At 46.3% G+C, this 23988-nt stretch overlaps 1 protein-coding gene across 5 annotated transcripts in view; it reads left to right on the top strand.

Annotated features, from left to right (window-relative positions):
• Positions 1-1827: 1827 nt before the first annotated feature.
• CBFA2T3 (CBFA2/RUNX1 partner transcriptional co-repressor 3) overlaps positions 1828-23988 on the top strand; it is a 73275-nt gene continuing 51114 nt past the window's right edge. For 2 of the 5 annotated variants that reach the window (XM_073605937.1, XM_073605934.1), the window contains exon 1: positions 1828-2079. The gene's annotated coding sequence lies outside the window, so the exon portion shown is untranslated. The remainder of the gene's footprint in view (positions 2080-23988) is intronic. The other 3 variants (XM_073605938.1, XM_073605939.1, XM_073605936.1) reach the window with 3 other exon arrangements.

Genomic DNA, 23988 nt, shown 5'->3' with positions numbered 1-23988 from the left:
CACTGATTGGTGTCACTGATGGGCACTGATTGGTGTCACTGATGGGCACTGATAGGCGGCACTGATGGGCACTGATTGGTGTCACTGATGGGCACTGATTGGTGTCACTGATGGGCACTGATAGGCGGCACTGATTGGTGTCACTGATGGGCACTGATAGGCGGCACTGATTGGTGTCACTGATGGGCACTGATAGGCGGCACTGATGGGCACTGATTGGTGTCACTGATGGGCACTGATAGGCGGCACTGATGGGCACTGATAGGCGGCACTGATGGGCACTGATTGGTGTCACTGATGGGCACTGATTGGTGTCACTGATGGGCACTGATAGGCGGCACTGATGGGCACTGATTGGTGTCACTGATGGGCACTGATTGGTGTCACTGATGGGCACTGATTGGTGTCACTGATGGGCACCAATTCGCCCGTGTTCTGGGTGCCATTAAGAAATGATCGCATTACAACCGTGTTCCGCGTTTTGCCGCTATTCTGGAATTGTGGGCACAATCGCTGCGATTCCACCCACAATCCAGAATTCTAAGGTGTGAATGGAGCCGCAGTAAAAGCCGCACACATTACACATTGTTAGGCACTTAGTTAACCCCAGTCCCATTATAAGTCGCTGATCACCGTCATTTCTCGTGTAATCAAAATTCCAGTATATATCTCACAGTTTCCATAGTTTGTAGATTTACACTTATTGGGATTTTTTTTTTTTTTTTTTTTTTTTTTTTTTTACCAAAGACATGTAGAAGAATACATATTGGCCTAAATTGATGAAGAAATTAGATTTTTTTATATTTTTTTTATTGGATTTGTTTTATAGCAGAAAGTACCAGCCCATCCCCCTCCATATACAGAACAGTCAGCTTCCATCAGAGCCTTGTCACCCAGGACCAGCCCATCCCCCTCCATATACAGAACAGTCAGCTTCCATCAGAGCCTTGTCACACAGGACCAGCCCATCCCCCTCCATATACAGAACAGTCAGCTTCCATCAGTGCCTTGTCACACAGGACCAGCCCCTCCCCCGCCATATACAGAACAGTCAGCTTCCATCAGAGCCTTGTCACACAGGACCAGCCCCTCCCCCTCCATATACAGAACAGTCAGCTTCCATCAGAGCCTTGTCACACAGGACCAGCCCCTCCCCCTCCATATACAGAACAGTCAGCTTCCATCAGAGCCTTGTCACACAGGACCAGCCCCTCCCCCTCCATATACAGAACAGTCAGCTTCCATCAGAGCCTTGTCACACAGGACCAGCCCCTCCCCCTCCATATACAGAACAGTCAGCTTCCATCAGTGCCTTGTCACCCAGGACCAGCCCATCCCCCTCCATATACAGAACAGTCAGCTTCCATCAGAGCCTTGTCACACAGGACCAGCCCATCCCCCTCCATATACAGAACAGTCAGCTTCCATCAGTGCCTTGTCACCCAGGACCAGCCCATCCCCCTCCATATACAGAACAGTCAGCTTCCATCAGTGCCTTGTCACCCAGGACCAGCCCATCCCCCTCCATATACAGAACAGTCAGCTTCCATCAGAGCCTTGTCACCCAGGACCAGCCCATCCCCCTCCATATACAGAACAGTCAGCTTCCATCAGAGCCTTGTCACCCAAGACCAGCCCATCCCCCTCCATATACAGAACAGTCAGCTTCCATCAGAGCCTTGTCACCCCGGACCAGCCCATCCCCCTCCATATACAGAACAGTCAGCTTCCATCAGTGCCTTCTCACACAGGCTGTCCCAGGTCTGGCTTTGTTGGGTCGCACTGGTTGGGCTCAGCGCTGTACAGACGGCAGTCCGGCTCCCCCTGCAGGCCGCCTGTGGTAGTGGCGCTGCCTCCATCCCCGAGCAGACAGAGCAGCAGCGGCAGTATCAGGCTGGGAGCCGGCGGAGGAGGAGTACCGGGACAGCGGCACCGCCAACTGGGGGGAGGGGAGGGAGAGACTGGAGCCCCGGAGCCGGGGACATTACCGGAGGATGTGACATGTGATACCTACCTGGACTACCTACCTAGACCTGGACCAGTCTGCACCACTGAGCTGCAACTTCTTCCTGACCCGAGGTAAGTCACTGGGACCCCCATCACCTGGGGGCCCCCCATCACCCTGTACCCCACTGTCTGTCCTTCCATAGATGGGGATCTGTCCGTCTAATGACCGACCGACCGACCTACCTACCGACCTATCCACCTACCAACCTATCCATCTACCGACCGACCTTTATCGACTTGTGTTAGTTTATCTATCAGATCTTTCCATCTCTTCATCCCTCTCTCTCTCTCTATATATATATATATATATATATGTTCTCTTGTTGGTCTTTTGGGGGTTTTTTGATTTACTATCTACTACTGATCCTCTCCTCTATCCGGTTTCAAGCCATGAATGTTTATTTATATTTCTGTCTGTTTCTGATATCTGATATTTCGATCTCTTCATCTCTCTTTCTCTCTATGTTCTCTGTTTGTCTTGTTTGGGATTTTTGATTTACTATCCTACTACTGAGTATCCTGTCATTGACTATCATACCATTGCCTTTTCTACTGAACCTAGCCTCTATCTAGTGACAAGCCATAGTTGCTCTATCTATCTATCTATCTATCTATCTATCTATCTATCTATCTATCTATCTATCTATCTATCTATTTCTAGCAGATCTTTACATCTCTTCATCTTTCTCTTTTTCTCTCTATGTTCTCTGTTGGTCTTTTTGGGGATTTTTTTAATGGCAATCCTGTCATTCACTATCCTGCCATTGACTATCCTTCATTGACGATCCTGCAATTGACCATCCTGCCATTGACTATCCTGCCATTGCCTATCCTGCCATTGCCTATCCTGCCATTGATTATCTTGTCATTGACATCCTGCCACTAACTATTCTACCATTGACTATCCTGCCATTGCCTATCCTGCCATTGACCATCCTGCCATTGCCTATCCTGCCATTGACCATCCTGCCATTGCCTATCCTGCCATTGACCATCCTGCCACTGACTATCCTGTCATTGCCTATCCTGCCATTGACCATCCTACCATTGCCTATCCTGCCACTGACCATCCTACCATTGCCTATCCTGCCACTGACTATCCTGCCATTGACCATCCTGCCATTGACCATCCTGTCATTGCCTATCCTGCCATTGACCATCCTACCATTGCCTATCCTGCCACTGACCATCCTACCATTGCCTATCCTGCCACTGACTATCCTGCCATTGACCATCCTGCCATTGACCATCCTGCCACTGACTATCCTGCCATTGACCATCCTGCCATTGACTATCCTGCCACTGACTATCCTGCCATTGACTATCCTGCCATTGCCTATCCTGCCATTGACCATCCTGCCATTGCCTATCCTGCCATTGCCTATCCTGCCATTGCCTATCCTGCCATTGCCTATCCTGCCATTGCCTATCCTGCCATTGACCATCCTGCCATTGCCCATCCTGCCATTGACCCTTGCCTCTTTCTGGTAGCCATGTTTGTTGAGCTCTTTTTTCGGCTTCTTTTGGAAGTTCCGTGTACAGAATCCATATTTGCATCTCTAGTTTTCCAGTAAAGATTTATCTCCTGTCAGCGGCTCCCAGTCCATCCCCGGTGTCCTATTAATGGTATTATTTTGTTATTTGTTGGGTGACTAGAGGAAGAAATCTCAGAGTGACAGCGGACGTCCTTTTGTGTGACTTTTTATGGTGTTTTTGGCTGTTTTTTGGGGCAATGAAGTGAGATTTTTGTGGATTCTTCAGAAGGGAAGAGGCTCTTCCATGTTATTTGTTGTTGGGCATCTTTCTAGCATTGCAGACCATGGCAGGTCAATGTGTGTGTGTTTGCATGTATGGGGGGGGGGGGGTGTTGGTGATGTTTTTTATTTGCTAGAACTATAACACAAACATCAGAATATAATAATAAAACAAGGCGAGAACTCCTCTGTGTGGCGAGAGGATGCAATTTCCCAACCCAGTCTGCGCCGGTCTCATCGCCGTTACTTGGCAGAATTGTGATTTCTTTTATAAGGAAAGCCGGTTATTCCGGTGGGGTTTGATCTCTGCCTGTGTTTGGCTTTACAGGAAAACAGAAAAAAAAAAAAAAAAAAGACACAGGAAAAAAAAATTTGCCTGCAGAGCTAGCAATCAGATTGAGCTTTGGCATTAACAAAAGAGGCTTGTCTGGTGAACTCTGGTAACGATCTACCGGGGAATGGCACCAGATCCAGATTATTGGTTTGGCAATTCATGTCGTGTTTAGTAAGCTCTGTAACAATACACCGTGTAATCTTCTTAGCGCTGGCCGGGTATTGTTTGCGGAATCCGTCTGTCACGCAGAGTGTTACGGAGCCGGCCGTCAAGGCGAAGCGCCGTCCCTGCCACCTGGTCGCTCTCATCGGCGGCGGCGGCGTACGTGGGGGGGGGCGCCGGTCGCTCCTCAAAGCTGACATCCCTGGGAGAACTATTTGGCAATTTTGTTTCACTTTTTTTCTGCCTTCTGTGAAGAAATTCCTCCCTCTTAGTAAATAGCTATTAATAATGCTTATTTATCATCGCACGCTTCAATTATATCGCTGTCTTTACTTAGCTTACAGTCCGTGAATCCGCGCATTAATAATAACCTTTTACAAAGGATGAGATGTAAATATCCCGGACGGGGGTTCCCGTTATATAGTTCAGTTTTTAATATTTATAATTAAAAATCTCTCCATCTTCTTTCGTACGGCAAAGGGCAACATGCAAAGGGCAACGTCCCCTGACAAGCAGCTGGCAATTAAATGTCATTGTCTTACCTCCCGTTATCTGGTGACAGGGGGGGGGGGGTTCTCTGGGTCACCCAACTTTGTACATACCAGTATTAACCTCGGCATCGCCTAACCGGATAAAGCAGATTATTTTAACGCCTTTAATTAAAATATTTTATTGTATGATAATTTATAGTATTAGGCAATCATATGCTGCGAGAGAGTATAGAATAATAATAATACTAATAATAATAGCAATTTAATACATTGTTGCATATAATATGCTGCAAGAGAGTTTTGAATAATAATAATAATAATAATAGTAGCAATTCAATACATTGTTACACCTTGCATATTATATGCTGCAAGAGAGTATTGACTAATAATAATAACAATTTAATACATTGTTGCAATATGCATATAATATGCTGCAAGAGAGTTTTGAATAATAATAATAATAATAATAATAGTAATCATAATAATAACAATTCAATACATTGTTACAACTTGCATATTATATTCTGCAAGAGATTATTGACTAATAATAATAACAATTTAATACATTGTTGCAATATGCATAAAATATGATGCATGAGAGTTTTGAATAATAATAATAGTAATGATAATAATAATAACAAATCAATAAATTGATGCAGTAGGCATATTATATGCTGCAAGGGACTATTGACTAATAATAATAATAATAATAATAAATAACAATTCAATAAATTGTTGCAATGTGTATAATATTGTAGGGAAGAGGCAGTTTTTGGGATGTGGAATTGGATACATAGTTCATTTCTTATGGCACGCAGCCAGCTAAAAGCAATGGGCAAATCTTAAAGAAGTCTCTATTATTTGGAATTTTGCTCTGCGTTAGGAATACTGGAGACTCAAATAGCAAAGAAAAGGAACCCAAGGAAAAAGATAATGCTGAAGGTTGGCTGTAGATGGACAGATGACTCCCTAGACACGCCAGGCTCTGAGACATCTGTCCACCCTCAATCCTGCTGGGACTTGCTGCACTGTAGCTTGTTACTTGATAAGCGTTTGCCGAACATGCGCAGTTAAGCGCTTGACTTCTTGTTGAGAAAAAAAGAATGCACCGCACATGTTGGAAGTGCCTAGGGAAGATCTATGTGGTTCGATCGCCACCTTGTTTTTACCTAGAGCATCCATCCCAGTTTGGTCCAAAACTGGGATGGATAAGACTGGCCGTAAAGGCGTCACCTGCCCGGTGTGATGCTTAGGTTGGGGGGGGGGTTGGGCTGGTTAGGGTCACATCGAAGGGTACCGGACCCCTCTGCAGGCTACACAGCAGTGAACCCATATTGTCTGGTCTAGGACCCCTCCCCCGCTCTGTATTTAGGCCAGCCTTTCTCAACCAGGGTTCCATGGTGCCGTGAGGTTCTTCCAAAGGTTTCAGGGGTTCCTTGAGCAATTTCTGCCTCTCAGATAAGTTCCCCCTGACACCAACGACCTTTCCAGCTATTTGTAAGTGGGGGATTCTTCCCAATGACCACAAATGTAAGGAGCATTCATCCCACTGACCAGGGGTCTCCAAACTTTCTAAACAAAGGACCACTTTATTGTCCTTCAAGCTTTAGAGGAGCAGAACTGTGGCCAGTGGGGCAAGAAAGTGCCCTGCCGTCAATTCAAGTAAACAATGCCCCCTCATTGGTATTAGGCAGTGTAATAATGCCTCATCATTGGTATCAGTGGAAGGAATAGTGCCCCATCATTCGTGTCAGTGGGAGGAATAGTGTCCCATCATTCGTGTCAGTGGGAGAAATAGTGTCCCATCATTGGTGTCAGTGGAAGGAATAGTGTCCCATCATTGGGAGGAATAGTATTCCATCATTGGTGTCAGTGGGAGGAATAGTGCCCCATCATTCGTGTCAGTGGGAGAAATAGTGTCCCATCATTGGTGTCAGTGGAAGGAATAGTGTCCCATCATTGGGAGGAATAGTATTCCATCATTGGTGTCAGTGGGAGGAATAGTGCCCCATCATTCGTGTCAGTGGGAGGAATAGTGTCCCATCGTTGGTGTCAGTGGGAGAAATAGTGTCCCATCATTGGTGTCAGTGGAAGGAATAGTGTCCCATCATTGGGAGGAATAGTATTCCATCATTGGTGTCAGTGGGAGGAATAGTGACCCATCATTGATGTCAGTGGGAGGAATAGTGCCCCATCATTGGTGTCAGTGGGAGGAATAGTGCCCCATCATTGCTATCAGTGGAAGGAATAGTGCCCCATCATTGGTGTCAGTGGGAGGAATAGTGTCCCATCATTGGTGCCAGTGGAAGGAATAGTGCCCCATCATTGGTGTCAGTGGAAGGAATCGTGCCCCATCATTGGTGTCAGTGGAAGGAATCGTGTCCCATCATTGGTGTCAGTGGGAGGAATAGTGACCCATCGTTGGTGTCAGTGGGAGGAATAGTGACCCATCGTTGGTGTCAGTGGGAGGAATAGTGCCCCATCATTGGTGTCAGTGGAAGGAATAGTGTCCCATCATTGGTATCAGTGGGCGGAATAGTGTCCCATCATTGGTGTCAGTGGGAGGAATAGTGTCCCATCATTATTATCAGTGGGAGGAATAGTGCCCCATCATTATTATCAGTGGGAGGAATAGTGCCCCATCATTGGTATCAGTGGGAGGAATAGTGTCCCATCATTGGTGTCAGTGGGAGGAATAGTGCCCCATCATTGGTGTCAGTGGGAGGAATAGTGCCCCATCATTGGTGTCAGTGGGAGGAATAGTGTCCCATCATTGGTGTCAGTCGGAGGAATAGTGTCCCATAATTGGTGTCAGTGGGAGGAATAGTGCCCCATCATTGGTGTCAGTGGTAGGAGGGGTGTTAGATGGGTTAGCATTTTTAGATACACTAACAAATCAAAGCCAAACTCCAGCTCACACTTTATAATCAACAAGTTTTGTTCGTTTTGGAATAAAGGTTTTACATAATAACATAATAATAAATAAAAGCTGATCAATGTAAGCACCCCTGTAACTGCTACATCTGCAGGACAGCTTGTTCTGTTGAAAAACAACAGACTTACTGGCAGGATCACCAGGTGAAAATAAAAGAAAGAGAGCCTAAAAAAGAATACTAATGCAGCCGTCACATCTAAGAATTGGTAATCGGCAATATAATTAATGTTTGTTTTTGGGTTTAACCAGTTTATGCCCACGCTATAGCCGAAAGAAGGCTTCACCATGGGCTTACTTTGCTGGGAGGGCGTACATGGATGTCCTCCTGTGATCGCGCTGCCGGGCACGCGGGTGGCACGCTCTGTGATCACTGAGCTCTTTGGACTCCGCTGATCACAGATCGGGGTAAAGGGCCAATCACAGCAGACCTTTACCATGTGATCAGCTGTGTCCAATGACAGCTGATCACAGATGTAAATACAAGCCGGTTATCGGCTTTTCTTTCTTCAGACTGACAGCTGAGGAGGGGAGAGGAGAGCCGATAACCTGACTTGTGTTAAAGGGACATCGGCACTCATTATCAGTGCAGTCCCAACAGTTCCTACCAGTGCTGCCAATCAGTGCCCATTAGTGCTGCCAATCAGTGCCCATCAGTGCCTCCTCATCAGTGCCCATTAGTGCCACCTATCAGTGCCCATCAGTGCAGCCTCATCAGTGCAGATCGTTGCCGCCTATCAGTGCCACTTATCAGTGCCCATCAGTGCCACCTATCAGTGAAGCCAATTAGTGCCCATCAGTGCCACCTATCAGTGCCCATCAGTGCAGCCTATCAGTGCCCATCAGTGCAGCATGTTCGTGCTCATCAGTGCCACCTATCAGTGCCCATCAGTGCCACCTTTTAGTGCTCATCAATGTTGCCTCATCAGTGCCACCTATCAGTGCCCATCAGTGCAGCATGCCAGTGCTCATCAGTGCCACCCATCAGTGCCGCCTATCAGTGCCAATCAATGTTGCCTCATCAGTGTCCCCTATGAGTGCCACCTCATCAGTGCCCATCAGTGCAGCATACCAGCGCTCATCAGTGAAGGAGAAAAATTACCTGTTTGCAAAATTTAATAAGAACTATGAAAAATGTTTTTTTTTTTTTTCTTTTAAATGTTGGTCATTTTTAGTTTGTTTAGCAAAAAATACCCCCCCAGGTGATGAAATCCCCCTAAAAGAGAGCTCTATATGTGTGCAAGAAAATGATAAACACGTCATTTGGGTGGCCGGGATTGAAGGGGTTAATTCTGCTTTACATGGAATGTTTGTAGTTGGCACATGGCACTTCCTGTGTGAAGAAGTTACTGTAACTCTTTCTGATGATGGGGAGATTGCGGCGCGGTAATGAAGTCACGTCACGGACGGCGTGTTACATAAGGTTAGGCGCTTGCCTCACTCTCGGCGGTTTTTCCTCAGAATGTTTGCGCTCATTCCTTTTACATAACTCCGCTCTTCTCCTGTAAAGACGAGTCCAGCCATGATTTATATTGGTTTGCGGAGCTTTTATACAGACATTGCGCTCGGCGTTGGGCTCAATCTGCTGCTACAGACAAAGCCGCCAGCGGCAGAATCGCTAAACACTCCACCTGCCGGCCCCTGGGAGCCGCTACTTTGTAGCCAGACGCAGCAAAACCTCGCTGGCCTAAGCGCCGCTGGATCTGGATGGTGAGTGGCGTCTCACCGCACAGCCGCGCCTCGTTCACATGGGGCGTGGTGTAGTGTACACCCCTGCGAGGGCCGCGTTCCATGCATCCGCATCCGCATTCACGCACTCCCAGTTATTTCAGTTGTGATGCACAAACGCAGCCGCTGTTCCCAATTGGACAGCCATGTGGGCCACGCCCACTGTCTGCCTTGTCCAATGAAACTGTTGCTTCCCAATTGAAATGATTGCGACTACCTGCACTGGGATGCATGGAACACCTTTAGGGTAAATTAGAGCGGAGACTGCGAGCCAGGCCTTCTCGTCCAACATCAGTGCTGGGAGAACAGCCTGCCTGTCCTCCAATGATCAGACTTGTGCTGACACACCCCCCCCCCCCCCGCGCGCAGCCTGCCTGTCCTCCAATGATCAGACTTGTGCTGACACGCCCCCCTGCACAGTGTGCCTGTCCTCCAATGATGAGACTTGTGCTGACACGCCCCCCCCACAACCTGCCTGTCCTCCAATCATCAGACTTGTGCTGACACGCCCCCCCTCCCTGCACAGCGTGCCTGTCCTCCAATTATGAGACTTGTGCTGACACGCCCCCCCCACAACCTGCCTGTCCTCCAATGATCAGACTTGTGCTGACACGCCCCCCTGCACAGTGTGCCTGTCCTCCAATGATGAGACTTGTGCTGACACGCCCCTATGCACAGCGTGCCTGTCCTCCAATGATGAGACTTGTGCTGACACGCCCCCCCCCCCCCCACAACCTGCCTGTCCTCCAATCATCAGACTTGTGCTGACACGCCCCCCTGCACAGCGTGCCTGTCCTCCAATCATCAGACTTGTGCTGACACGCCCCCCTGCACAGCCTGCCTGTCCTCCAATGATGAGACTTGTGCTGACACGCCCCCCTGCACAGTGTGCCTGTCCTCCAATGATGAGACTTGTGCTGACACGCCCCCCTGCACAGCCTGCCTGTCCTCCAATGATGAGACTTGTGCTGACACGCCCCTATGCACAGCGTGCCTGTCCTCCAATGATGAGACTTGTGCTGACACGCCCCCCCCCACAACCTGCCTGTCCTCCAATCATCAGACTTGTGCTGACACGCCCCCCTGCACAGCGTGCCTGTCCTCCAATCATCAGACTTGTGCTGACACGCCCCCCTGCACAGCCTGCCTGTCCTCCAATGATGAGACTTGTGCTGACACGCCCCTATGCACAGCGTGCCTGTCCTCCAATGATGAGACTTGTGCTGACACGCCCCTATGCACAGCGTGCCTGTCCTCCAATGATGAGACTTGTGCTGACACGCCCCCCCCCCCCACAACCTGCCTGTCCTCCAATCATCAGACTTGTGCTGACACGCCCCCCTGCACAGCGTGCCTGTCCTCCAATCATCAGACTTGTGCTGACACGCCCCCCTGCACAGCCTGCCTGTCCTCCAATGATGAGACTTGTGCTGACACGCCCCCCTGCACAGTGTGCCTGTCCTCCAATGATGAGACTTGTGCTGACACGCCCCCCTGCACAGCCTGTCTGTCCTCCAATGATGAGACTTGTGCTGACACGCCCCTATGCACAGCGTGCCTGTCCTCCAATGATGAGACTTGTGCTGACACGCCCCCCCCCCCCACAACCTGCCTGTCCTCCAATCATCAGACTTGTGCTGACACGCCCCCCTGCACAGCGTGCCTGTCCTCCAATGATCAGACTTGTGCTGACACGCCCCCCTGCACAGCCTGCCTGTCCTCCAATGATGAGACTTGTGCTGACACGCCCCTATGCACAGCGTGCCTGTCCTCCAATGATCAGACTTGTGCTGACACGCCCCCCTGCACAGCTAAACACTGTGAAGGAAGATTTGTGTGCTGCTGTTTTTCCTCCCCCAGCTCCCTAAGCCCCTCCCTTAAGCAGCTGAGCACAGAGGGAATGTAGAAAAGATGGTTATTTCACACCCAGAATAGCTTATTTTATCCCTAAGGCTGCTTTCTCACTACTCTGTTGAACAAAAAAATGCGGTAAAAACATATATGCATGTTTGGTGCATTTCCAGCGTGTTTTCCGGGTGTCTATTACCCAGCATGCACCTGTGAAACTCAGATATGTGACTCAGAAAACGCACTAAAAAGGCAATGCAGGTGCAGTTTTGATGCATTTTTTTGCCGCGTTTATATGCATTTTCTCTTAATGGCGGTTTTGAAAGCTGTACCAGTGATGCAGAATGCAGGATTCTCCCAAACGCACGCGCAGCGCAGCGGTGTGAAGAGTCCCATAGGATTTAAAGGAACTACATGTTCGCAGGGTTTTTTTTTTTAGCACGATAAAAAAAATGCAGCAGAAAACACATCCATGTGAAAGCAGCCTGAAATCCGCGGGCAGCTGTGCGGCCATTTTGTTTTGCAGGGCATGCTGGGATTGGCGGTCCTACAAGAAGCGCGGTGTATTTGGGTGCATTTCATGCGACAATCAGGTGAAGAATTTATGGTTACATACAGAATCTAAAAAAAAAAAAAAAAACAGATGGAGATCTATACAAGCGAGGAGGGATCGCGGTCCCTACACTGTCACCGGAGGGGGAGGGGGGATGGTGTGTCCAATCTGGGAACCGCATCCAATTCCCATAGATGTGAACCCAGCCTTACAAGTAAAACCTCGGATTGCGAGCAGAATTTGAAACCTGCTTTTAATCCAAAACACTTGTATATCAAAGTGAATTTCCCCACAAGAAATAATAGAAACTCAGATGATTCGTTCCGCAACCATTTATTCACAAGTCCTTCAGTTTATAGTCCATATAAAAAGATTATAGCGATGTGATTGGTTGTGTGACCATAAAATGTCCCTCTACAAATATCTGCCTCCACAAGGGGATTAGAAGAAAAATGCAGCAGGAGCTCCAGAGTAGAAAAGAGAAGAGAGGGCGCCTCTAAGTGTAGTAATATGGTTACATTTAGTGAAGGTCCAACATTTATCAAGAGGCACATCTAAGTATACAGACATCCGGGGTAAAACTGTCCACATAGACCATCCCCCGCACCGCCGGCTCTCACCGCTGTCAGTCTGCAATCATGACCAGGAAGACTCCCCTGCAGTAGAGCGATCTGATAGCGAGGCTTGAACCGCTCGTGGAAGGGATGACGTCGATGGCGGTGCGGGGGATGGTCTATGTGGACAGCTTTACCCCGGATGTCTGTATACTTAGATGTGACTCTTTAAATCATCAACCATGTGAGTTGCTAAATGTTGGACCTTCATTAAATGTAACCAGATTGCTACACTTAGAGGCGCCCTCTCTTCTCTCTAAGGCCTCACACATGCCGGACGTTTTTGGACATTTTTACAGCGGCTGTTTGTGGCTTCAGATGTTTTTTTCTACAGTCAATAAACTCTTCAGCATGTTATCCTATGGGCAGTGTTAACTTTGGCAGAAAATTTTGATTTAGTTTTAGTCTTAGGACTGCAATGGCATTTTAGTTTTAGTCGTATTTAGTTGACCAAATCTCCAGTACATTTTAGTCGACTAAAATGGGTGTAATTAAATTGCAATGCATTAGTGAACATTTCTCTACAATTTCCAAACTCATTATATACGGCTGGAGTGAAAAATCGAATATGTTATTTATTATGGTATTGAACATGAACTATATGAACTACAGACCAGCGTTCATTTTGAAGTCAAATTTCAATTTAGTTTTAGTCTTTTGACTAAAATGCCATTTTATTTTTAGTCGTATTTTAGTCATCTCAGTTGTTTTAGTTTTAGTTGACAAAATTAACACTGCCTATGGGGGGGAGATTTACTAAGACTGGATAACTCAGAATCTGGGGGCAGCTGTGCATGGCGGCCAATCAGCTTCTGACTTCAGATCGTTCAGTGAAGCTTTGACAACAAAACCTGGAAGCTGATTGGTCTCTAAGCAGAGCTGCGCCAGATTTTGCACTCTCCAGGTTTAGTAAATAAGCCCTTATGGGTCCACACATAGGCTGTTATCAAATGTTTTTGGTTGGAAAAAAATCCCCCAAAATGCAGATAACTCTCAAATACGCGGCTCACCAAAGTTTTTTAACGTTTTTGATACATTGTAAAAAAAAAAAAGTTAAAAAAGGCCAAAAAAAACTCTACTGCAAAAACATTGAAAATCTCTCTGCAAAGCTCCTGGCATTTTTTATAATGTTATTATAACGTCCGGTGTGTATGAGGCCTATTACTCACATGACGCTACTTGTATATCAAGACATTGCTTGTATACATAGGGGTGCGCAGGGGGTGTGCCAGGTGTGCCTGGGCACACCCTAATCTCTCTGCATGGTGCCGATTCCCCCTACTGCCTGGGCTCCTCCCGCCTGCCCCCCCTCCCCTGTGTTTACTATGCTTCAGTTTGTGAATGAACAGGAAGTCCACTCATTCACTGTCCAGTGTGTGTTTGAGCTTTGGGGTGTACACCCTAATACAATTGGCTGCACACACCTATGGTCCCTATAGCAGCCATTGGTGACTGTGTCTGTTTAGACCCCTGATATTTCACCAAAGACACATCAGGGTCTTTTAGGACTTCTACATAAAGCTGAGGTTAAAAGTGAAAAAGTGTGTCACCGGCGCAAAAATGATAATAATATTTAAAATTAAAATTAAAATATGATCTGTTGCAGATACAAGTCCTATATTATAGGTTAGGAAAACATGAGTATTGCATGAAATGTAACTGCTCTGATCCAAAGGTGCTCATATAATATCACCACTAAAACGGTGTCTGCAACATGTGCACAAAACTCAAAGCTATAGAAGTGTAAAGTGCAAAGTAACAATATATCAATCTACAGTGCAAAATATCAAAATCCCCGGACAGGTTTTTTTTACAATCATCCCCAAAATCCACTTCACAATTTTATCATTTATATCCCATGTGCATAGTGTCCCCCCCCCCCCCCCATCACATCCGTGATCTATAGGAAGCCTTTTCACCACTCCGTGTGCCACCACCACCTTCTGAAATGGGCCCTCACCAGAACCTAGAAAAAAACTTGTGTCTTTGGTTTATATCGGGATAACCACTCCACTTTCCTGGCGTTCCTCCAACTAGGTTGCCGCTAGTTACTCCTCATCTCTCCATGTCAATCTTGATATCTCATAAGAAGTAAACCAGAAGTAATCCATCATTGCGCAACATGCGTGCATTCCCAGCCTCGATCAGGTACCAGATCGAGGCTCGGAACGCACGCCGATCCCGGGAGACGAAGCGGCGGAGCTAAACCCAAAACTCACACTGCTGGAAAGACTCGGCGCCGGTCTAAAGGCACCTGAATTGCGAGTGCACATTTTATACATTTTGGATGTTTACCTTATTGGTTAAAATAAATTTTACAAAAGCATGTTATGCAATGATGGATGTTCACTCCTTATGCCGCGTACACACGGGCGGACTTTTCGGCATCAAAGGTCCGACGGCATAGGCGTGCGCACAGGGTGTGCCAGGTGTGCCTGGGCACACCCTAATCATGCTGTGCTGCACAGATTCCCCCTGCTGTTTGGCTGCAGAAGAAGGGACCAGGAAAGTGGAGGGGTTATCCCGATATGAACCAAAGGTGGAAGTTTTTTTCTAGGTTCTGGTGAGGGCCCATTTCAGAAGGTGGTGGCGGCACACGGAGTGGTGAAAAGGCTTCTTATAGATCACGGATGTGAATTGGCGCACACCATGCACATGGGATTTAAATGATAAAATTGTGAAGTGGACTTTGGGGACGATTGTATAAAAACCTGTCTGGGGGTTTTGATATTTTGCACTATAGATTGATACATTGTTACTTTTACAGTTCTATAGCTTTGAGTTTTGTGCACATGTCGCAGACACCGTTTTAGTGATAATATTGTATGAGCACCTTTGGATCGGCGCAGTTACATTTCATGCAATACTAATAAAGCTGAGGTTGTTTCGATCGTCATTGGCTCCTCGTTCCCTGGTGTACCCCTTTCTTTCACGTTTCTCTGAGGGGGTGGCACGGTGCCAGCCATTTGCGGCGATAGCGATCGGTGCCAGCCCTTCTGTTCCTGTGCAAACAGTATAGCAGCTGAAACGTGCTGCCATCCTCGCACCCGGCGGGGAGAAGCTCCTCACCCACTCACTGCCTCAGCTGGAGAGATGCCAAGTGGTGTCCACAAAGATCTGCAAAAAAGAAGGGGGTAAAAAAGTCCCGTTCCTTAGGGGGGGTTCTCAAGTTTTTATCATAATTTGTGTGACAGATAGAGCCACTGAGTGATGGATGGGGACAAAAAAAAAATGTGTGCAGTGCATGAAAAATTCTGCAATCCAAAATACAACTCATAAGTTGCACTAACCAAACTGTGCAAAGTTCCTGTAAACTTTTTTTTTTTTTTTTTTTTTACTAAGAAGTGCAAAACCAGATACTACCTTGTCAAAGTGCAACTGTACTGTATGTAAATAAACAACAAAAAAAGTGGCGTGTGCTGAAAGTTCATAAGAGAGGAGGAAAAAAAGTCCCAATTGTTGGTGAATAAAGAAGGTGCCTGTTCGAATTTTCTTAATAAAATCAGAGGATTTTTTACAGGGGGAAAGCGTGAACACAGGGGCGGACTGACAACTCATGGGGCCCCCCGGGCAATAGGAGATTATGGGGCCCCCAGGCAATCAGAGATTATGGGGCCACACAGTATACACACACAGTATACACACACACACAGTATACAATCACACAGTATACACACACACACAGTATACACACACACAGTATACAATCACACAGTATACACACACACACAGTATACACACACACAGTATACACACACACAGTATACACACACACAGTATACAATCACACAGTATACACACACACACACAGTATACACACACACAGTATACACACACACAGTATACAATCACACAGTATACACACACACAGTATACAATCACACAGTATACACACACACAGTATACAATCACACAGTATACACACACACAGTATACAATCACACAGTATACACACACACAGTATACAATCACACAGTATACACACACACAGTATACACACACACAGTATACAATCACACAGTATACAATCACACAGTATACACACACACAGTATACACACACACAGTATACAATCACACAGTATACAATCACACAGTATACACACACACAGTATACACACACACAGTATACAATCACACAGTATACACACACACAGTATACAATCACACAGTATACACACACACAGTATACAATCACACAGTATACACACACACAGTATACACACACACAGTATACAATCACACAGTATACACACACACAGTATACACACACACAGTATACAATCACACAGTATACACACACACAGTATACACACACACACAGTATACAATCACACAGTATACACACACACAGTATACAATCACACAGTATACACATACACAGTATACACACACACACAGTATACAATCACACAGTATACACACACACAGTATACAATCACACAGTATACAATCACACAGTATACACACACACAGTATACACACACACAGTATACACACACACACAGTATACACACACACAGTATACAATCACACAGTATACACACACACAGTATACAATCACACAGTATACACATACACAGTATACACACACACACAGTATACAATCACACAGTATACACACACACAGTATACACACAGTATACACACACACACAGTATACACACACACAGTATACAATCACACAGTATACACACACACAGTATACAATCACACAGTATACACACACACAGTATACAATCACACAGTATACACACACACAGTATACAATCACACAGTATACACACACACAGTATACAATCACACAGTATACACATACACAGTATACACACACACACAGTATACAAGCACACAGTATACACACACACAGTATACACACAGTATACACACACACACAGTATACACACACACAGTATACAATCACACAGTATACACACACACAGTATACAATCACACAGTATACACACACACAGTATACAATCACACAGTATACACACACACAGTATACAATCACACAGTATACACACACACAGTATACAATCACACAGTATACACACACACAGTATACACACACACAGTATACAATCACACAGTATACACACACACAGTATACACACACACAGTATACACACACACAGTATACACACACACACAGTATACAATCACACAGTATACACACACACAGTATACACATACATGTACACACAGTATACACAGACATGTTTCTATTAGCTGCAAAGGTACTGGAGAGGCGGGGCAGCTATAATCTCGGGAATTTTAGACCAAAAGGATGTGGGTAAGGGACATTTCAGAGACAGATGTAAACAAAAAACACAGATGTTTACATACTGTCCCTGGTTTTACTGAGGCTGGCAACCCTGATGGGGCCCCCTAGTAGCCCGGGGCCCTTGGGCAGTGCCCGAGTGGCCGAATGGTCAGTCCGCCCCTGCGTGAACACTTTCGGCACTGAATGTATCTAATGGGGTGCTGGAGGGTCTATTTGATGCAATGACAACCCCCCAAAAAACTGTTGATCCTGGCAGAAACCTAGAGCTGTTCTGTGCACACTTCCTTCTCAAGGAGTGTAATCAGCCCTCCTGGTTCTCATCTTGGTCTACAGAAAGATTAGCCTTCATCTTGTAGAGAGCTGAGAATTGTAATGGTTGAATAGTTTAGCAAAAAAAGACAACCCGGAGGGCTGACACCATAAAAAATGTGGCGTGTTGTTGGCCCACAACAGGAGCCGAATGCGTTTCTGGTGGATGGAAAGGTATTTGCCCTTGTGGGGTACAAGCTGTGGAAATGTGCAAGTATGGCAGAGATGTACGGCGTGAATTTTTTTTTTTTTTATTTTGCCCTGACATACACTTCTCTTCTTCATTATTTTGCAAACAGATCAAGCCGATAAAGATTATGATAACAAAAAAAAAAGGGGAAATTGCCACTTTTGAAATATCAGATTTCTCATTTAATGCACGTTAGGAAATATTGGTATCTACTTCATCTGCCAAAGATGTTTATTTTCGGAGCTACCGCTTTCTGTAGAAATTTCTGGCTTGGCCTCTTCGTCTGAGAGGTGGACCTCAAGTTCCCCTTTTAGGACGTGCCTCCCTCCCCTCCTTCCTTCTAACATCTCTTATCCATTCAACCAAAACCACCAACACAGTTCCTCTTCGTCTGAGGTGAGTTACATAAGGGGATGTGGGGAGGTTGAGCATTAACTCAAAGGAAACCTGTTGGGAGGAAGATATGGAGGCCACCATTGCTGCCTTCTCCTTATGAAGATGATGGTTGGATGGCTGTCATGCTAATCGAGTGATTTCAGAAATTTCTGGTTTGCTGAGCTCCAACAAATATGGAGGCTTGTCTGGGCTCAGACAGTTTAAAGCCATTGTAGTCTTTGGTTAAGTTTACCTGTACTATAGCGCCATTACCCCTATCCTGTACATCCCGCTCCTCTATGCCAGTGGTCTCCAGACTGTGGCCCAGGGGCCACATGTGGCCTTTTTCTTGCCTCTATCAGACCCTTGGAGCACTATTCCTTCCACTAATACAAGACACTGTTTTGCCAACTGACATCAACAAGGGGGCACCATTTCTCCCAATGACACCAACAATATGACACTGTTCCTCCTAATGATACCAAAGATGGGGCACTATTCCTCCACCTAATACCAAATGTTATGTTTATTCCCACCGATGCCAAGAAAATTTCCACTCCCACTGGCCACAGCCCGGCCCCCTTAAAGTCTGAAGGATAAAAAACTGGCCCTTTGTTTAGAAAGTTTGGAGACCCCTGCTCTATACTAAAAGATGGTAGAAGTTGTGGATGTGCCAGGATCCTCCTGGTCATGAAACCCAAGGAATGTCATGGAGGTGAACTGGTTGCATGCACCAACATGGAGGTGAACTGGTAGCATGTACTAACATGGAGGTGAACTGGTAGCATGTACCAACATGGAGGTGAACCAGTAGCATGTACCAACATGGAGGTGAGCTGGTGTCATGCACCAACATGGAAGTGAACTGGCATAATGCACTAGCACGGAAGTGAACTGGTAGCATGTACCAATGTGGAGGTGAACTGGTAGCATGTACCAACGTAGAGGTGAACTGGTAGCATGTACCAACGTGGAGGTGAACTGGTAGCATGTACCAACGTAGAGGTGAACTGGTAGCATGTACCAACATGGAGGTGAACTGGTAGCATGCACCAACATGGAAGTGAACTGATAGCATGTACCAACATGGAGGTGAACTGGTAGCATGCACCAACATGGAGGTGAACTGGTAGCATGCACCAACATGGAAGTGAACTGGTGTCATGCACCAACATGGAAGTGAACTGGTAGCATGTACCAACGTGGAGGTGAACTGGTAGCATGTACCAACATGGAAGTGAGCTGGTGTCATGCACCAACATGGAAGTGAACTGGTAGCATGTACCAACGTGGAGGTGAACTGGTAGCATGCACCAACATGGAAGTGAACTGGTAGGCTGTACCAACATGGAGGTGAGCTGGTGTCATGCACCAACATGGAAGTGAACTGGTAGGCTGTAACAACATGGAGGTGAACTGGTAGCATGTACCAACATGGAGGTGAACTGGTAGCATGCACCAACATGGAAGTGAACTGGTAGCATGTACCAACGTGGAGGTGAACTGGTAGCATGTACCAACATGGAAGTGAACTGGTAGCATGTACCAACATGGAAGTGAACTGGTAGCATGTACCAACATGGTAGTGAACTGGTAGCATGTACCAAGATGGAAGTGAACTGGTAGCATGTACCAACATGGAGGTGAACTGGTAGCATGCACCAACATGGAGGTGAACTGGTAGCATGTACCAACATGGAGGTGAACTGGTAGCATGTACCAACATGGAGGTGGACTGGTAGGATGCACCAACATGGAGGTGAACTGGTAGCATGCACCAACATGGAAGTGAACTGGTAGCATGTACCAACATGGAAGTGAACTAGTAGCATGTACCAACATGGAAGTGAACTGGTAGCATGTACCAACGTGGAGGTGAACTGGTATCATACACCAACATGGAGGTGAACTTGTAGCATGCACCAACATGGAGGTGAACTGGTAGCATGCACCAACATGGAAGTGAACTGGTAGCATGTACCAACATAGAAGTGAACTAGTAGCATGTACCAACATGGAAGTGAACTAGTAGCATGTACCAACATGGAGGTGAACTGGTAGCATGCACCAACATGGAGGTGAACTGGTAGCATGCACCAACATGGAAGTGAACTGGTGTCATGCACCAACATGGAAGTGAACTGGTAGCATGTACCAACGTGGAGGTGAACTGGTAGCATGTACCAACATGGAAGTGAGCTGGTGTCATGCACCAACATGGAAGTGAACTGGTAGCATGTACCAACGTGGAGGTGAACTGGTAGCATGCACCAACATGGAAGTGAACTGGTAGGCTGTACCAACATGGAGGTGAGCTGGTGTCATGCACCAACATGGAAGTGAACTGGTAGGCTGTAACAACATGGAGGTGAACTGGTAGCATGTACCAACATGGAGGTGAACTGGTAGCATGCACCAACATGGAAGTGAACTGGTAGCATGTACCAACGTGGAGGTGAACTGGTAGCATGTACCAACATGGAAGTGAACTGGTAGCATGTACCAACATGGAAGTGAACTGGTAGCATGTACCAACATGGTAGTGAACTGGTAGCATGTACCAAGATGGAAGTGAACTGGTAGCATGTACCAACATGGAGGTGAACTGGTAGCATGCACCAACATGGAGGTGAACTGGTAGCATGTACCAACATGGAGGTGAACTGGTAGCATGTACCAACATGGAGGTGGACTGGTAGGATGCACCAACATGGAGGTGAACTGGTAGCATGCACCAACATGGAAGTGAACTGGTAGCATGTACCAACATGGAAGTGAACTAGTAGCATGTACCAACATGGAAGTGAACTGGTAGCATGTACCAACGTGGAGGTGAACTGGTATCATACACCAACATGGAGGTGAACTTGTAGCATGCACCAACATGGAGGTGAACTGGTAGCATGCACCAACATGGAAGTGAACTGGTAGCATGTACCAACATAGAAGTGAACTAGTAGCATGTACCAACATGGAAGTGAACTAGTAGCATGTACCAACGTGGAGGTGAACTGGTATCATACACCAACATGGAGGTGAACTTGTAGCATGCACCAACATGGAGGTGGACTGTTAACATGTACCAACATGGAGGTGAACTGGTAGCATGTATTAACATGGCGGTCAACTGGTAACTTGCAGCAAAATGGAAGTGAACTGGTAGCATGTACCTACATGGAGGTGAATTGGTAGCATGCACCAACATGGAAGTGAACTGGTAGCATGTACCAATGTGGAGGTGAACTGGTAGCATGTACCAATACAGAAGTGAACTGGTAGGCTGTACCAACATGGAGGTGAACTGGTAGAATGTACCAACATGGAGGTGAACTGGTAGCATGTACCAACATGGAGGTGAACTGGTAGCATGTACCAACGTGGAAGTGAACTGGTAGCATGCACCAACATGGAAGTGAACTGGTAGCATGTACCAATGTGGAGGTGAACTGGTAGCATGTACCAATGTGGAGGTGAACTGGTAGCATGTACCAACATGGAGGTGAACTGGTAGGATGTACCAACATGGAGGTGAACTGGTAGGATGTACCAACATGGAGGTGAACTGGTAGGATGTACCAACATGGAGGTGAACTGGTAGGATGTACCAACATGGAGGTGAACTGGTAGGATGCACCAACATGGAGGTGGACTGTTAGCATGTACCAACATGGAGGTGAACTGGTAGGATGCACCAACATGGAGGTGGACTGTTAGCATGCACCAACATGGAGGTGAACTGGTAGGATGTACCAACATGGAGGTGGACTGGTAGGATGCACCAACATGGAGGTGGACTGTTAGCATGTACCAACATGGAAGTGAACTGGTAGGATGTACCAACATGAATAGAACATGCAAACATAGAAGTAAACTTTTAGCATGCACAAAATGAAAATTTACTGTTTATGGGTCCAAAGGACCCTTTACCAGCTCACCAAGGTGCCCGGTTTGCCTGCATGCCGTGCCACTTGAAGTGACCCACAGCAAACCCTCCATTGTTGAGGACAAGGAAATTCCGGGGTGAGTTGTGGTTTACATAAACCAATCCGTTCCTCGCCAGTATACAGGGAGCGCTTTCTGTTGGGCTCAGAAACAACGATCGCTCGGAATTGCTGCTTCTATAGGTTTGCAGGGCTTGTGTTTTCCGTTTGAAGGATGACAAGCTTGTCTTATGGGACTCCTGCCATTGTTGAAGCCTTCCATTACCCCAAGCCAACCATTTTGCCAGTGGGATTTTGGGAGCTTTAGTCTTCTAACCAGCTGGAGAGCCACAGGTTGAGTTCACCCGATTAAATGTGTAATATTGCACCGTGCGCTATACTGCAATGCCGTGTCTTGGCAAACCCACATCCATCTGTCAGGATTTAAAAGATAAGCAGCCAACACCCCCCCCCCCCCACCCCCACCCCCCCTCCTCTACCAAATTGTGCCGCCTCATGACAAACAATATAAATGACAGCCTGATGATCTTTGAGTTTTGTGCTGTAATTGTCCCAGGGTGTCGCGATTGTGATCATCGTCACATTTGTCACACCAGGCCTGTCACTCACGCGCTTCACTTTTGTTTATATAAACAGGTGAATTGTTTGATGCCACAATTAAAACCATCTGCCACGCAAATGACTGCCAATTAACTCATCCTGTTTTAATTACCCTGATAATTGAACTCAATGTGTGCCGAGAATGACACAGAAATACTAAGTGGTCACAAGGATTATACCCATTCAGTGTGCCCGATGCCCAGTGGCGCTAAGCTGGGGGCGCTTAATGCTGTTAACTCATCCGCTATCAAGGAGCGCTTTGTGGCACTTTGCCAGGACGAGGGTGGTTCTGCCCAACCCCCCCTAGAAAGGACAATCTATACAATGTTTTAATCATGCCAAATAATGCCGAGTCCGTGCCGAAGTGTGCCGGCTACCAGGGCGCGTTGGTAGACATTGTGTGACCAGAGATCAGCCGCGCAACCTGCGAGAAATTGGTGATTTGCAGAATTGAGGTGACAAAGTTACCGGCCGTGTCATTTGTTTGGACACGCTCCCGGCGGTTGGATGGAGGGATCACCTTCCACAAAAGTGATATAAAAAAAATGTGTTCAGTATTTTGATCGCATTTTATTTCTACCTTTTAATAAACAGAAATTTTAAAAAATATATATTTATTTAAAGAGATTTAAATATTAAAAAAAAAAATCAATATTAAACGCCATCTGCACCATAAACCAAAAACACTATTTAATTCATTTTTATTATTCAAAGCAAACTCCCCCATCCATCCATCAATGTCTCCATCCATCCGTGTCTCCATGCTTTATTTTGTTTAGAAGTAACTTTGAAAAACACCCCCCTAGCATTTCTAGCTGCGGCCATCTTGACTAAGGGCAAATGATTCATGTAGCATTTACTTCC

The sequence above is a fragment of the Aquarana catesbeiana genome, linkage group LG11 (genome assembly GCF_042186555.1).
Source record: "Aquarana catesbeiana isolate 2022-GZ linkage group LG11, ASM4218655v1, whole genome shotgun sequence".
Classification (NCBI taxonomy): domain Eukaryota; kingdom Metazoa; phylum Chordata; class Amphibia; order Anura; family Ranidae; genus Aquarana; species Aquarana catesbeiana.
Note: the sequence above shows the minus strand (reverse complement) of the source record. Positions and strands in the feature narration are given on the sequence as shown.